This window comes from Pseudophryne corroboree, chromosome 2 (genome assembly GCF_028390025.1).
Source record: "Pseudophryne corroboree isolate aPseCor3 chromosome 2, aPseCor3.hap2, whole genome shotgun sequence".
In the NCBI taxonomy this organism is placed as follows: domain Eukaryota; kingdom Metazoa; phylum Chordata; class Amphibia; order Anura; family Myobatrachidae; genus Pseudophryne; species Pseudophryne corroboree.
The window spans coordinates 463455201-463471851 of NC_086445.1; the positions used below are offsets into that span (position 1 = coordinate 463455201).

At 42.7% G+C, this 16651-nt stretch overlaps 1 protein-coding gene across 2 annotated transcripts in view; it reads left to right on the forward strand.

The window, feature by feature from the left end:
* Positions 1–1615: 1615 nt before the first annotated feature.
* Positions 1616–16651, forward strand: part of MRPS17 (mitochondrial ribosomal protein S17) — a 40189-nt gene continuing 25153 nt past the window's right edge. The window contains exons 1-2 of one of the 2 annotated variants that reach the window (XM_063953776.1): positions 1616–1785; positions 7730–7806. The gene's annotated coding sequence lies outside the window, so the exon portion shown is untranslated. The remainder of the gene's footprint in view (positions 1786–7729; positions 7807–16651) is intronic. The other variant, XM_063953775.1, reaches the window with a different exon arrangement.

A 16651-nucleotide genomic window follows, 5' to 3' on the forward strand; every position in this document is an offset into this window, starting at 1 on the left:
GACCCCTAGTGTCAGTGCGGCGCTGCTATGGGAGAGACGTCATGATGTGTGAGCTACAAAGGCACTGGAAACTTGGTCAAAATTGATGGCAAGATGAATGCAGCATGTTATCAGCAAATACTGGAGGAAAATTTGCACTCATCAGCCCGGAAGCTGCGCATGGGACGTACTTGGACGTTCCAACATGACAATGATCCAAAACACAAGGCCCAGTCGACCTGTCATTGGCTACAGCAGAATAAAGTGAAGGTTCTGGAGTGGCCATCTCAGTCTCCTGACCTCAATATCATTGAGCCACTCTGGGGAGATCTGAAACGTGCAGTTCATGCAAGACAGCCCAAGAATTTACAGGAACTGGAGGCTTTTTGCCAAGAAGCATGGGCAGCTTTACCATCTGAGAAAATAAAGAGCCTCATCCACAACTACCACAAAATACTTCAAGCTGTCATTGATGTTAAAAGGGGCAATACACGGTATTAAGAACTGGGGTATGTAAACTTTTGATCAGGGTCATTTGGGTAGTTTCTGTTGTCATTATGATTTAAAAAGAGTAAACACAGTTGTTTGACAATAAATGGCTTCACCCAATCACTAACCATGACTGAAAGAAAAGTTTGTGAGTTATCATTCATATTCTCTGACATACGGCCAGAAAATCACAAATTCTGCTAGGGTATGTAAACTTATGAGCACAACTGTATATAATGGATGAATGGATGGTACTCCACGGGTCAATGAAGACAGTGTATATATATATATATATATATATATATAATACATGTGTAATATACAATAATATATGTATATATACATTTTTTTTTTCCAGGAATATAACAGCTACTGTACATAATGGGGGTAAGGTGCAATCAGGGAGAAATCTAGACTCTTCAGGCCCAAGCGGCATATCCTACAAGCAGGACTGTACAATGCTGCACCCTCTTCCCTAACTACCCTCTTCCCTATAATTGTCTAGTGGTATCATCTTTTCAGTGATAGATTTGGGTGGGTTATATTGTTTCTGTGCAGGGTAAACACTGGCTGATTTATTTTTACACTTTAATTTAGATATCAGTTTGAACACACCTCACCCAAATCTAACTATTAAGAAAGATTGCGGCACTGAGAACAGGCATGCGGTGGAGTGCTGTACACTGCCCCCTCTCCAGCGTATAAAATTCCACAATGATTTAATTGTTTTCCAATGTAAAATGAAAATAAATAAGAAAAAAATATACTTTAAAACAATTACTGTTTTACAAATTACTAAAATCATATTCAGAGCTCGTCTTAAATCCTGTGCTTATATATTCTATCTATCTATCTATCTATCTATCTATCTATCTATCTATCTATCTATCTAATGATCTATCTATCCATCCACACCAGTTTTCTTGCATTCGTGTAAAGCACAGGTTCTCAAACCCGGTCCTCAGGACACCACACAGTGCATGTTTTGCAGGTCTCCTCACAGAATCACAAGTGAAATAATTTGCTCCACCTGTGGACCTTTTAAAATGTGTCAGCAAGTAATTAATACACCTGTGCACCTGCTGGGTTACCTGCAAAACAAGCACTGTGTGGGGTACTGAGGACCGAGTTTGAGAACCACTGGTGTAAAGTAACAATTGGCCACCAGATGGCGCTGTGAAGAGAGCCTCGGCTGCAGATGGCTCCAACTAGTAGGAAGTTAATAGAGGCTGAGCAGAGTGAACGTCACATGGGCGACAGGGGCACAGAGGTGACGCCGGCAGCGGGGATCATCAGTGTGGAGGACTGTCACTGGAGGTGAGTAGTGTATGGAGGGAGGGTGATGGCACACTGGCATGTGCTGGCAGCTGTGCGCAGTACTATACGGTGACCGGGCGCTGTGAGCCCGCAGATGATGTGTATTACTTGACCTTCACCGTGTAATGAGCTATATGTATTATAACAGCAGGTTTATTCAGGAAGCTGTTACTACAAACTATACAGACGAGCAAATGCTGGTGCAGGGTTAAGTTATTTGAATAAATTAGGCAGAAGAACTGACAAGAGACGTGCTGTTTGAGCGCTATATAGTTTTCAATTCTATTATTGCTTTTTCGTGCATTTTGATTAGAAGTGCCACGATTCTAAAAATATGCAGTCACAGATACATGCTAAATCATTGCAGTACAATAATTCCAGAACCATAATTCAGTTATTACTGTTCTGAACAAATACACAAATATTAACATTATTACCATTAATATAGTGCCAACATGTTATTTAGCACTTTAGAGATGTTTAATTGTTCTCATTAACATTAGACTGACAGTATATTTTTGAACTCTAAGTGGAAACTGGAGAACATGAAGGAGCCCAATTGGATTGAGCCAAGGGAGTACATACAAACTCCAGACAAAATGAGATCCGCTTCCCTCTGTTCTTATATTCAGGAGCCTGCTGCTCGTCTCTGCAAGTGTACACCTGCACCAATTAAAACATATATCCACACAGTGAGCACACAGCGCTGGATCCCAGAAACAATGATAAAACTCTGAGCCTGCCAATACAGATTAAACTTCTCAGTTTTCAGGCTTTTCAACAGCTGTAACTCTCTGAGTTCCACATCCACCTGCTTGTCTTTTAGAAAGACACTTTTATATTTAAAAGGCGTATGCCGTTCCTTGAACGGTTTCTTTAAGGTACATGCAGTCTTTTGGAGAGCTCAGACTCTTCCCTTAATAGGCACGATTTAATAAATGGACAGTTGAATACTGCCGGGAATTAGCTCCCGGTGCTTTTCAATACAGCGCCATGTGACACCCAGTGACTGTATTTCTTCTTAAACTCCCGGAGGGGATATGAGCAGAGATCTGACAAAAGTGCTGGCGTGGTGCTGATTTTTGCCCTTAGCGCGGCGGAAACAGCGTCACGCTGGGCACTTAAGTCGGAGAATGCCCGTTCTCCCGACAAAACACTCTGTTTAGTCCGGGAGAATAGTTATTCTCCGACTTGCCATCGCGCTGTATTGAATAGCGCCGGGAGCTAATTCCCGGCGCTATTCAACTGTCGTTGAATTGAAATATTGAATCGAGCTCAATGTTTCTTCCGTTGTTGATATTGCAACCAATCTTATTCTCCCGAGGACACCATGGATATATACATAAGGAAAAAACAAAGGTTTCTCTTGTGTTTTTCCATTTTATTACAATTTATAAAATGGCACTAAATAGCCAAACAGGAACATACAGGTAAGCACATAAGAATAGGAGGTTGAGCGTACCCACATAGTAGCGAGGCTGTACACTAGGACTGAAACAATCCCAGATTGTTTCAGATAGACAAAACTGAACTCATTATCTTTCCCGCAGCCAGAGTAACCTCCCCTGCCAATATCTCTATCACTGTTGACAACACCATCATCTCCCCCGTTCTCCAACTCCGCTGCTTGGGCGTCACTCTTGACTCCTCCCTCTCCTTTGCACCCCACATCCAAGCTCTGGCACAATCCTGTCGGTTCCAGCTACGCAACATTGCTCGCGTCAGGCCATTTCTCTCCCAGAGTGCAACTAAACTTATTATCCACTCACTGGTTATCTCACGACTTGACTACTGCAACGTTCGCCTCACTTGCTCCCCTCCAATCTGTCCTCAACTCCGCAGCTAGGTTTATCTTCCTCTCCCGCCGCTCCACATCTGCCACTCCATTTCGACAAAATCTACACTGGCTCCCATTCCCCTACAGAATCCTCTTCAAACTCCTCACCCTCACATACAAGGTCATCTCTAATTCCACTGCTCCCTACATCTCCATCCTCCTCTCCCTTCATACTCCCTCCCGCCCCTTACGGTCGACCTGCGCGTCTCCTCCACTGTGGACACTGCGTCCCATGCTCGAGTTCAAGATTTTGCCCGTGCTGCACCCATTCAGTGGAACGCGCTCCCCTGCTCCATTACTCTCCCCGACCTTGCAAAGCTTCAAATGGGCACTGAAAACCCACCTATTTATCAAAGCGTACCGTTCCGATGCATAACCAAGTCCTGAGGCTGCTCCTCGATCATGCCTTGACCATCTCTGCTTTGCTTACATCCTGCCATCAGGCTACCTCCCGCTTGCTTGCACCTCATGTCATCTGTCTGTCGCCCCTTCCTACTAGATTGTTAGCTCCTCAGAGCAGGGCCCTCTTTTCCTCTTGTTTTCAAAACCCTCTTCTCGACACTTTTCACTCACAGCCCTCTCCTACTTAGCGACCATCTTTACCCACTTTTTCTCCTGCTGGTAAAGGCTCATCTCTATCTATGGCCACCAGCTCTTAGTAGTACGCTGATCAATGACTCGTTATTTACTGTAATGCTAAGTTTGTCTCCGTGTGCTGTCCTTTGTACGGCGCTGCAAAACACTTGTGGCACCTTTATAAATAAAATGTAATAATATTAATAGCTGATCCGGCAGCAGCCTCAAGTTTTGGGGTCCGTAATCGCTCCTAAATCCCATATCCCCGTCAACATGCTCCTATCTACAGCATCAACATCAATGCATTTTAGAGGTAAGGGGCCCTACACATATCACGATGCACCGCCGAGGTGCCCGACGGCCGACGAGCGACCCGGCGGCGGGGGGGGAGTGAAGTTTCTTCACTCCCCCCCGTCACGCGGCTGCATTGAAGTGCAGGCAAATATGGACGAGATCATCCATATTGGCCTGCATGCACAGCCGACGGGAGACCAGCGATGAACGAGCGCGGGGACGCGCATCGTTCATCGCTGGAGTCTCCACACTGAAAGATATGAACGAGTTCTCGTTCATTTATGAACGAGATCGTTCATATCTTTCAGAAAATCGGCCAGTGTGTAGGGCCTATGATAGGGTAATAAATCTATTCAGGTCGGATTATGAACTCTCTTCAGTCATCAGTCAGAATGCTGTTCTCCTTTAGCAACCGGTTGGAGGTCAATGAATGATAAGATGACACAAATTTATGCGTAATCGAAGCAAATCATAAGTAACCCGCTTGAGGGCCGTCATGGCTTTATTATTTATAGCTTGAACACAAAGGGTTTATGCTTGCCAATACATTTTAGCCAATCAGAATACACCATGTATGTCTTGAATACATCGATTGTCATACAATGTTAGAAGTGGCAACTAGGACAGCCTTGAAAATGGTTATTATTTCGTTTATCAGTCTTTCGGACATAAACTCAAAAGATTTCTTTCTTTATTCTTCTCAATTAGCCTTGGATATATCTGGTGTTGCTTTGTCCGTCCTGGATACATTTCCAATACATTTAATGTTGCATTTGTCTTGTACAAGTCATGCCTTAAAACAAGATTATTCAGCAAATATAGTATTCTGACCAGCTCTGCACATTTTTCTTAAGGACATATCAACTCATTTTGTGATTAACAGTAAATATCTTAATAAATGCGAAAAACGTGAATCAATATATATATATATATATATATATATATATATATATATATATATATATATATATATATATATGCTATACTGCGGAAGCTCCTACACTATCATTTCCCCTCTTTTTGATTCCACTTTTTCTCCCTATTCTACAGAAGAACCTCTTGGGCATTTCTGATTGCGTTCATCTTGTTCACATGTTTACTGAACCTGCAGGAAAAATAACAATTCCAAGCAACCAGTCCTATCAATACTATGACTATTGCCAGTAGTGGGTGTAGGACAGTTTTCATTAATCCTGTAGCTGATGGGGATTTTCCTGTGAAAATATCCCACCAGTGATGCTGTAAATTATTCTTTAACTGTGTGGCCATGTGTTTCAATTCCCCAGCTTCTACTATTGTTCGCATCTGCGCATGTCTTGTAGAGTAATTAACTTCCCTTCGATGCTCTTCCAATTTTTCTGTATTGTTGATTATGTTAATGATATCCTGTATGCTTACAGTTATGTTATGGGGGGGAAGAGTTAATGGCTTAAAAGCCTGATCTAGGTAGTCAGTTTGATCCTTATAGAAAATAATAGTCTGATTTTTCCATATTAAATGAGTTACATTGAACAGGCATCCTGAAAAAGGGTTTGGTAACTGATATAGCTGACTGATCTGTTTGTCATATGTAATCATACAGACTATTTGTGGTGCCACTTCTATGAAGATGTCATCTTTTGGGTCGTGCAACTCCCAATTACAAACACTAGTAGGATTTTTAAGCTGACATGATTCTGGTATGTATGTAGTATGAGGACATGCCAGCCCATTATCAGTGCTAGTGCATAGGGATAGGTCATGAGTTTTGTTGTCTGGATCAATGTACTGCCCTCTGAACTGTGGTGTCCATAGGTCTGAGTTACCTGCTTTTGTGATGAGGGGTACTGCTAAAATGAAGTATTTACACATGAGCTTTGGTTCTGTTATGTTGTACGTTTCTATTTGCCCCCAACACCACCTGTCTGTGCAATAAACCTCATGTTCATATAGCCTGACCCATAACTCAGATGCTATATTAAACATTCTTCTGTAAACCTGTATATTCCCAGTCATTAACTGGGTCTGGGCCAGATTTTTCTGTTGTTCCTGATACACAGTTCTTATGGAACATTCTGTCCATTCAAACAAACTAGATATATTTTTTGTTAATTTTAACGTGTTCATAAAAGAACTATTGACCAAGGTTAGAAAAGAATGATCCCAATTAATGACTTTGAAAATCGGATTGAAAACAGTGGGCATCCATTTTGCCTGCATGTGAACCACTCTTTCCATATCACTTCCTGCATCACTCATTTTGTTAGTCAGTGTTTCTATGTCTATGGAGTTTAGTGCTCCCATTGTCGCTCCTGCCCCTCCCAACAGGATATCATACCATTCTCTTTTTATTCGGTTACACTTAGGGCCTTTGGGGAATGAAATGTTAAATCGATGTAGTGTTCTAAATTGTTTTATTCCCACCTTCTGACAGGTTGCTGGTATTTTAATCAAAGTATCATTTCTTATTTCTGGCTTATTTTGCAAAATATAAAATTTTGATCTGTGTCCTGTAGCGTTACCAGGGAAACTGGATGTGTTAGTACACACAATTATTGTGCTCGAATACTCCTGTGCGGATAATTCAGTATTAAAAGGTAGTTCCCTGGAGCCATTTATACATCTTGATATGGCCTGAACTACCTCCTTATTTCTTATTGGGTTTGTGAATGGTTCTACACAGCATTTCATTTTTATCCTGGTGCCACGGGACAATGTAAATGTGGTGCGGTTACTTGGCAATAGAAAAAGATGCATCTCTGCACCAATTCTTTTCTTATACATTTTTCCTTCATTTATAATAATCTTAAGAGCTTTACATGCTCTCCTCCTCTTTATAGCTTGCTCTGACATGTTTTTTGGTGTGTCATAAGTGAGAACTCCTCCTTTTTTATAAAAGTAAAAACAGACAGAGGGTTGTGTAGTGAGATTATAGTAATTCCACCGTTGGTCATTAAAGCTCCACCAGCAGGAATCTGGTTTACCCTTATTAACTGTCCCATCATTATGGCACTCCCTTTCAGTAAACCAGTCCCCTGGACTTATAGCCCAAACCTTGGGGATTACCCCTACCAACAAACAAAGGATAAGCGACTTCATTCTTCTGGTTGGAGAGTCACTGTCAGCTTCTTTGAGTGCGAGGCGTGTATCCAAATGTCACGACCTTTCACCTTGATCGAAGTAGGCGTGGTTAGCAACACTTGATATGGACCATCATATCTTGGTTCAAAGGTCTTTCTCACATGTCTCTTTAAATAGACCCAATCTCCTGGATGTAGCTTATGCGTAGCTGATCCCTCTGGGTCTGGAATGGAAGACAACACTTGGCAATGGAGGTTAGTCAACGTTTTACAGACCTCCTGTACATAACCTGTTAAATCACCATGATTATGTTGTAACTGTTGTGGATAATAACAACCTGTTCTTGGAGCTGATCCAAACAATATCTCATATGGAGTCAGCTTACTAGGTCTCATAGGTGTGGTCCTAATATTGAACAAGACTATAGGTAGGCATTCTGGCCAAGTTCTTTTGGTTTCTGTCATCATTTTCTGTAGTTTTAGTTTAAGGTCAAAGTTCAAACGTTCCACCCTCCCACTCGCCTGGGGGCGGTAAGGCACGTGGAAGGCCTGCTGTATCCCCAAATCTTTCATTATGTGCTGCATGACTTCTCCCGTGAAATGTGTACCTCTATCTGATTCTATAACCTCAGGTACCCCAAATCTACATACTACTTCAGCTATCATGTCTGGGTATAGGGGTGGGGTATAGTGTGGAGGTGCTGTTGCTGGAATCACAGGCAGTGAGTTTAACGCTGGTTGTGGTGCTATTGAGTACTCTGGTACAATGGGGAAATCATTTTCCTCATCTCTTCTTATATTTTCATTTTCTAATTCTTGTGCTACAGTGATCCAGATGGATACTTGATCTCTACAATTATGTTTAATTATCCAACTCTTGTTACAGGAGGCAAATTTTTCCCATTTCTCTAAGTCTAGTGTCCCTTCTGACGGAAAACCTGCTCTTTTGAGAATTTTACTTATTCCTTTCAAAGCTTTCCTCCCCTCCCTGTTACTAACCATATCCACGGGTTTGTCGGGCCCTGACATCTTTACAGACCGCGCTCCCATGCCTGGGTGAACGTGCGCGGAACCCCTCCTGATGTGGTATTTTAGTAACTCCTTATGAGGGACTTAAAATCTCCTTGTGGGACGCTGACTCTGAAGAATCTCTTCTACCTTGTACCTAAAGAGCTCCTTAAATCCGTCTGTGGACAAATGATTGGGGTTGTAGTGTTGCCCCTTCCTCCCTGTATTGGTGGAAAATCTATTAGTACTGCTCCCCAAGCGAGACCTGCATAATAGATTATTTCTTCTGGATCACTGAGATGCGTCCCTAATATTATTGCCTAATTCTTTTGCTACAGTGATCCAGAAGAAATAATCTATTATGCAGGTACCCCTAGTATGAAGAAATGATAGTGTAGGAGCTTCCGCAGTATAGCATATATATATATATATATATATATATATATATATATATATATATATATATATATATATATATATATATATATTTATATTGATTCACGTTTTTCGCATTTATTAAGATATTTACTGTTAATCACAAAATGAGTTGATATGTCCTTAAGAAAAATGTGCAGAGCTGGTCAGAATACTATATTTGCTGAATAATCTTGTTTTAAGGCATGACTTGCACAGACAGAAGACAAGTGCAAAAAGGAAACAGTATCACTACTCATCTTTTTGGCAGAAGAAGATTGCAGAGTGTCCAAAGACAAGCTACAGCTAGTACAGAAAAAAGTTGTCTTCTTAGGACACTGCATATCCCAAGGAACAAGGCACCTTACTGATGAAAGAACAAAAGCAATAACTCAGGCAAAAACTCCAAGAACATTAAAAGAAATCAGAGCTTTCCTGGGCCTTATTCGATACTGCAGAGAATGGATACCCTCAGCCTTATTACTCATGCAACCTCTATATGAATTAACAAAGAAGGAGGCATCATCAGAAAATAGGGACACCATTGAAGAAGCAGTAAAAAAACTAAAGCAAGCTATAGTAACAGCCCCAGCATTGGGATTGCCTGATTACAAAAAGCCTTTTAACCTATTCTGCCATGAAAACAAAGGACGTTCTTTAGGGGTGCTCACTCAGAAACATGGAACAAAACAAAGACCAGTGGCATACTATTCAGCCCAGCTGGATCCAATAATTAGAGGAGCACCATCCTGTGTCCGAGCAGTTGCAGCAGCAGCAATACTGAAGGAAAAGGTGGCAGACATTGTGCTTGATCATCCACTGTGTATACAAGTACCTCACGCTGTAACAGAAATACTAAGTCAAGCAAAAACTAAACATCTTTCTGCAGCCAGACTTACCAAATATGAAGTAGCACTGTTAAGTGCCTCCCATGTCACCATCACAAGATGCACTGTACTAAACCCAGCTACACTCCTTCCCATCAACGATTCAAAAGAAGGGAAAAGAGGAGAAGATGGTAATGATGGTGAATCGTCAGATGAGGAGGAAATTGCTGCTACAGACGCAGAAAATACAACACAATCATCTCCACATGATTGCCTAGCCCTCATGGAATTAGAGACTTTACCTCTCCCTAATGTCCAAGATACACCATTGGACAATCCAGACATGAACCTGTTCGTCGATGGATCAAGATATTATGATAATGGATCCCCAAAGACAGGATATGCAGTAACAACTGAAACTGAAGTCATAGACTCTGGAGCATTGCTACCAAGTATGTCAGCACAAGAAGCAGAACTCATAGCAATGACCAAAGCCTGCATACATGCTGAGAATATGACAGCCAACATCTATACGGATTCACGCTATGCTTGGGGGGTGTCCCAAGACTACGCTGTTATATGGAAAAGTAGGGACTTCAAAAGTGCAAACGGAAAACCCATCAAACATGCCAGTTTGATTATGGAACTCTTCAGAGCATTGGAACTACCTAAAAGAATTGGAATAATCAAGGTACAAGCACATACTAGGAGCCAAACCATGGAAGCTAAAGGAAATGCATTTGCAGATGCAGAAGCCAAGAGAATTGCCTTACAATCAAAAGAACCTGAGCAAGTCTTCGTAGCTCAAGATGTGAAGCAAATGCCCAGTGAACAGGAGCTGATCAAAATTCAACAACAAGCATCACAAGGAGAAAAAGAAACATGGAGACGACTGGGGGCAGAAGAAGATGAACATGGACTTTGGAAGTCAAGAGAATTGAAGTACTGTCTACCAGCAGCTCTATTTCCACCCATGTTACAAGTAGCTCATGGACAAGTACACCATTCAAAGGAAGCCATGGTGAATAGAGTACAAGAGCATTGGATAGCTCCAGGCTTCAATAAAGCTGCAACAAACTTTGTAGCAGGATGCTGGATCTGTGGAATTAGCAATCCAGGACAAAGAACCAAGACACCTCTAGGAACTATACCCAAAGCCTTTTACCCATTCCAGAGACTACAAATTGACTATATACAGTTGCCACGATGCGGTCCATATGAATATGTACTAGTAGCAACTAGAGATGAGCGGATTCGGTTTTACTCGGTTTTACTCGGTTCTCAAAACCGAATCTTATTGGCTATCCAAAACACGTGACATCCGTGAGCCAATAAGATGTCGTTTTGAGAACCGAGTAAAACCGAATCCGCTCATCTCTAGTAGCAACAGACATGTTTAGTCACTGGGCCGAAGCCTGGCCAGTAAGCAAAGCCACAGCAAAAACCACTGCAAAGAAACTGATAGCAGGAAGTGATAGTGTAGGAGCTTCCGCAGTATAGCATATATATATATATATATATATATATATATATATATATATATATATATATATATATATATATATATTGATTCACGTTTTTCGCATTTATTAAGATATTTACTGTTAATCACAAAATGAGTTATGTCCTTAAGAAAAATGTGCAGAGCTGGTCAGAATACTATATTTGCTGAATAATCTTGTTTTAAGGCATGACTTGTACAAGACAAATGCAACATTAAATGTATTGGAAATGTATCCAGGACGGACAAAGCAACACCAGATATATCCAAGGCTAATTGAGAAGAATAAAGAAAGAAATCTTTTGAGTTTATGTCCGAAAGACTGATAAACGAAATAATAACCATTTTCAAGGCTGTCCTAGTTGCCACTTCTAACATTGTATGACAATCGATGTATTCAAGACATACATGGTGTATTCTGATTTGCTAAAATGTATTGGCAAGCATAAACCCTTTGTGTTCAAGCTATAAATAATAAAGCCATGACGGCCCTCAAGCGGGTCACGTATGATTTGCTTCGATTACGCATAAATTTGTGTCATCTTATCATTCATTGACCTCCAACCGGTTGCTAAAGGAGAACAGCATTCTGACTGATGACTGAAGAGAGTTCATAATCCGACCTGAATAGATTTATTACCCTATCACCTATAAGCCTCCTTTGTATAGCTGTATATCCGGATAGTTCTTATATCCGTCCACCTTCTCGTGATTGGTACCTTACATCAGGTGTAATGCATTCATTCAAGTGCCATTCAGTCCCAAAATAAAAAACTTTTATTGGACTCTAATTAAAAGCACACTCCATAAAATATCCCGCTCAGGGTATTCATAAATTAATAAATATGGTATTACATAAAACCATTTACAACTGTAAAAAAACCAATTCAATGCGTGCCGTATTTCTAAGCTGAAATATAGATAAGTAACCTATATAGCGCTCTACCCTTATCAGTTATGTAATGCTACTGTGGTAATGTACTGCAGTGTTCACAAGAATGATACAATGTGTAGCTTGCAACAATGTGATCTTTACTATAACCTCAATAAAAAAAAACAATATAGGCAAAGGAAAAACAATCAAATATATACTGTTGTGCAACGTACATTACTCAATATACGTCAAATCAACTGGGTGTTTTTGAAGTCTCTGTTCCCTTGTGGGGTTAATGAGTCTTTACAGGGGAATTCCGCCTGTTTGCGCAATGTTGCCAAATGAATGTAAAAAGCAAACAGCGGCGTCCCGCTAGTTTGCTGGTAGTCGTGTGCACCTCTGTTTACTGGGCAGTGTCGATCAAGTATTACCCGCTGATACGTTCTTCTGGCGGAAGGGATCGGGTTGTGACGTCAGGAGTGTACCAGGGGCTCCGGACCTGCCCCGCCTGCTACAGTGCGGGACACACCATAGGCAGCCAACCAGCTTAGCAAGGAGGACAACCTTGCTCAATATAAGCAGCACACCCTGCACAAAATAGATGCACCACAGTGCGCTCTTGCAAGTTTTTTTTATTTTTTTATTTTTTTTTAACCTGAAATATAAGCTTATCAATAGATTATATACACAATTTAAACACTGACATAAGTATTCATATATAGAGTTATTACTAACCTTAGTTAAGATAATACAATAACAGACATAGCTTAAACACGTATGGACAGTACATTCATTCATATCATATGCCCCAATATGAATGTGAAAAAGGGGAAACAAAAATACATGATTAATATGCTGCAAATCTGATTTATATCATAGAAACCATTTTGTCTCATTCCTTATTTAAACAATCTGGGACAAGAGTTTTTACAAAACTCCAATCAACTATTGCAGTGGTCGGAGAATAATTCTCACAGTAAAAATTCATGTTGGCTACATTAGTTAATCTTTCTAGCTTTCAAAAAGTTTATTAAAATTGCAGCACATCCATCAGCCATAACAGTAAGACCACCTGCCTAATATTGTGTAGGTTCCCCATGTGCCGCCAAACAGCTCTGACCCATAGAGGCATGGACTCCACAAGAGCTCTCAAGGTCTCCCATGGTTTCAGGGGGAGGCCTCCATAGCTCAGACTTGTATTTCCAGGACTTCCCACCATATCCCCAATTGGATTGAGATCTGGGAAATTTGGAGGCCAAGTTGACACCTTACACTCTGTCATGTTATTCAAACCATTCCTGAATTGCAGTGTGGCAGGATGCATTATCCTGCTGAAAGAAGCCACTACCATTAGGGAATACTGTTGCCATGAAGGTGTGTACTTGATCTGCAGCAATGTTTAGGTAGGTGGTATGTGTCAAAGTAACATCTACATGAATAGCCAGACCCAAGGTTTCCCATCAGGACCTTGCCCAGAATACTGCTTCCTTCAGCTTGCCTTCCCATAGTGCATCCTGGTGTCATCTCTTCCCCAGGTATATGACGCACATGTACCCAGCCATCCACATGATGTAAAAGAAAACGTGATTCATCAGACCAGGCCACCTTCGTCTATTTCTCCATGGTCCAGTTCTGACCCCCGTGACTATTGTAGGCTCTTTCTGCGGTGGACATGGATCAGCGTGCGCACTGTGACAAGTCTGTGGGCCCAAATGTAGCAAGCTGTGATGCACTGTGTTCTGACAACTTTCTATCATAGCCTGCATTACATTTTTCAGACTGTGTTCTGTGGTACTGTAGCTGTTCTGAGATCAGACCAGACATTCTAGCCTTCACTCCCTACACACATCAATGCTCTCCATTGTTATGCTATTTTCTCTGACGTCCTAAGTGGATGCTGGGACTCTGTAAGGACCATGGGGAATAGCGGCTCCGCAGGAGACTGGGCACAACTAAAAGAAAGCTTTAGACTACTGGTGTGCACTGGCTCCTCCCACTATGACCCTCCTCCAGACTTCAGTTAGAATCTTGTGCCCGGCTGAGCTGGATGCACACTAGGGGCTCTCCTGAGCTCCTAGAAAGAAAGTATATTTTAGGTTTTTTATTTTACAGTGAGATCTGCTGGCAACAGACTCCCTGCAGCGAGGGACTAAGGGGAGAAGAAGCGAACCTACCTAACTGGTGGTAGTTTGGGCTTCTTAGGCTACTGGACACCATTAGCTCCAGAGGGATCGACCGCAGGACCCGACCTTGGTGTTCGTTCCCGGAGCCGCGCCGCCGGCCCCCTTACAGAGCCAGAAGCAAGAAGTGTTCCTGAAAATCGTCGGCAGAAGACTTCTGTCTTCAACAAGGTAGCGCACAGCACTGCAGCTGTGCGCCATTGCTCCTCATGCACACCTCACACTCCAGTCACTGATGGGTGCAGGGCGCTGGGGGGGGGGCGCCCTGAGGGCAATATAAGACACCTTGGCTGGCAAATCTACACCATATATAGTCAGGAAGGCTATATAGGTGTAAAAATACCCCTGCCAGAATTCCAGAAAAAGCGGGAGAAGTCCGCCGGAAAAGGGGCGGGGCCATCTCCCTCAGCACACTGGCGCCATTTTTCCCTCACAGCTCCGCTGGAAGGACGCTCCCTGGCTCTCCCCTGCAGTGTACAAGCTACAGAAGGGTAAAAAAGAGAGGGGGGGCACTAAATTTAGGCGCAGTATATATTATATAAGCAGCTATAAGGGAAAAACACTCATTTATAGTGGGATCCCTGTGTTATATAGCGCTCTGGTGTGTGCTGGCATACTCTGTCTCGCCAAAGGGCTTTGTGGGGTCCTGTCCTCTGTCAGAGCATTCCCTGTGTGTATGCGGTGTGTCGGTACGGCTGTGTCGACATGTTTGATGAGGAGGCTTATGTGGAGGCGGAACAGATGCCGATAAATGTGATGTCACCCCCTGCGGGGTCGACACCTGAGTGGATGGTGCTGTGGAAGGAATTACGCGACAGTGTCGACTCCTTGCATAAAAGGTTTGACGACATACCAAATGTGGGACAGCCGGCTTCTCAGCCTGTGCCTGCCCAGGTGTCTCAAAAGCCATCAGGGGCTCTAAAACGCCCGCTACCTCAGATGGCAGACACAGATGTCGACACGGATACTGACTCCAGTGTCGACGACGATGAGACTAAAGTAACTTCCAATAGGGCCACACGTTACATGATTGAGGCAATGAAAAAAGTGTTACACATTTCTGATGTTACCCCGGGTACCACAAAAAAGGGTATTATGTTTGGAGAGAAAAAACTACCAGTGGTTTTTCCTCCATCTGAGGAATTAAATGAAGTGTGTGAAGAAGCGTGGGCTTCCCCTGATAAGAAACTGGTAATTTCTAAGAGGTTACTAATGGCGTACCCTTTCCCGCCAGAGGATAGGTCACGTTGGGAAACATCCCCTAGGGTGGATAAAGCGCTCACACGCTTGTCAAAGAAGGTGGCACTACCGTCTCCGGATACGGCCGCCCTAAAGGAATCTGCTGATAGAAAGCAGGAGGCTATCCTGAAGTCTATATATACACACACAGGTGTTATACTGAGACCTGCTATTGCTTCAGCATGGATGTGCAGTGCTGCAGCTGCGTGGTCAGATTCCCTGTCGGAAAATATTGATACCCTAGACAGGGACACCATATTGCTAACCGTAGAGCATATTAAAGACGCACTCTTCTACATGAGGGATGCACAGAGGGATATTTGCCGGCTGGCATCTAAAATAAGTGCAATGTCCATTTCTGCCAGGAGAGGGTTATGGACTCGGCAGTGGACAGGAGATGCAGATTCTAAAAGGCACATGGAAGTTTTGCCTTATAAGGGTGAGGAGTTGTTCGGGGATGGTCTCTCGGACCTCGTTTCCACAGCAACGGCTGGGAAATCTACATTTTTACCCCATGTTCCCTCACAGCCAAAGAAAGCACCGTATTATCAGGTACAGTCCTTTCGGCCCAATAAGGGCAAGCGGGTTAGGGGCGCGTCCTTTCTGACCAGAGGTAGAGGGAAAAAGCTGCAGCATACAGCCAGTTCCCAGGAACAAAAGTCCTCCCCCGCTTCCTTTAAGTCCACAGCATGACGCTGGTGCTCCACAGGCGGAGCCAGGTACGGTGGGGGCCCGTCTCAAAAATTTCAGCAATCAGTGGGCGCGCTCACGGTTGGATCCCTGGATCTTTCAAGTAGTATCTCAGGGGTACAAGCTGGAATTCGAGACGTTTCCTCAAATCTGCCTTACCAACAACTCCCTCAGACAGGGAGGCAGTGTTACAGGCAATTCTCAAGCTGTATTCACAACAGGTGATAGTAAAGGTGCCCCTACTTCAACAAGGACGAGGTTACTATTCCACAATGTTTGTGGTACCGAAACCGGACGGTTCGGTGAGACCCATTTTAAATTTGAAATCCTTGAACACGTATATAAAAAAAATTCAAGTTCAAGATGG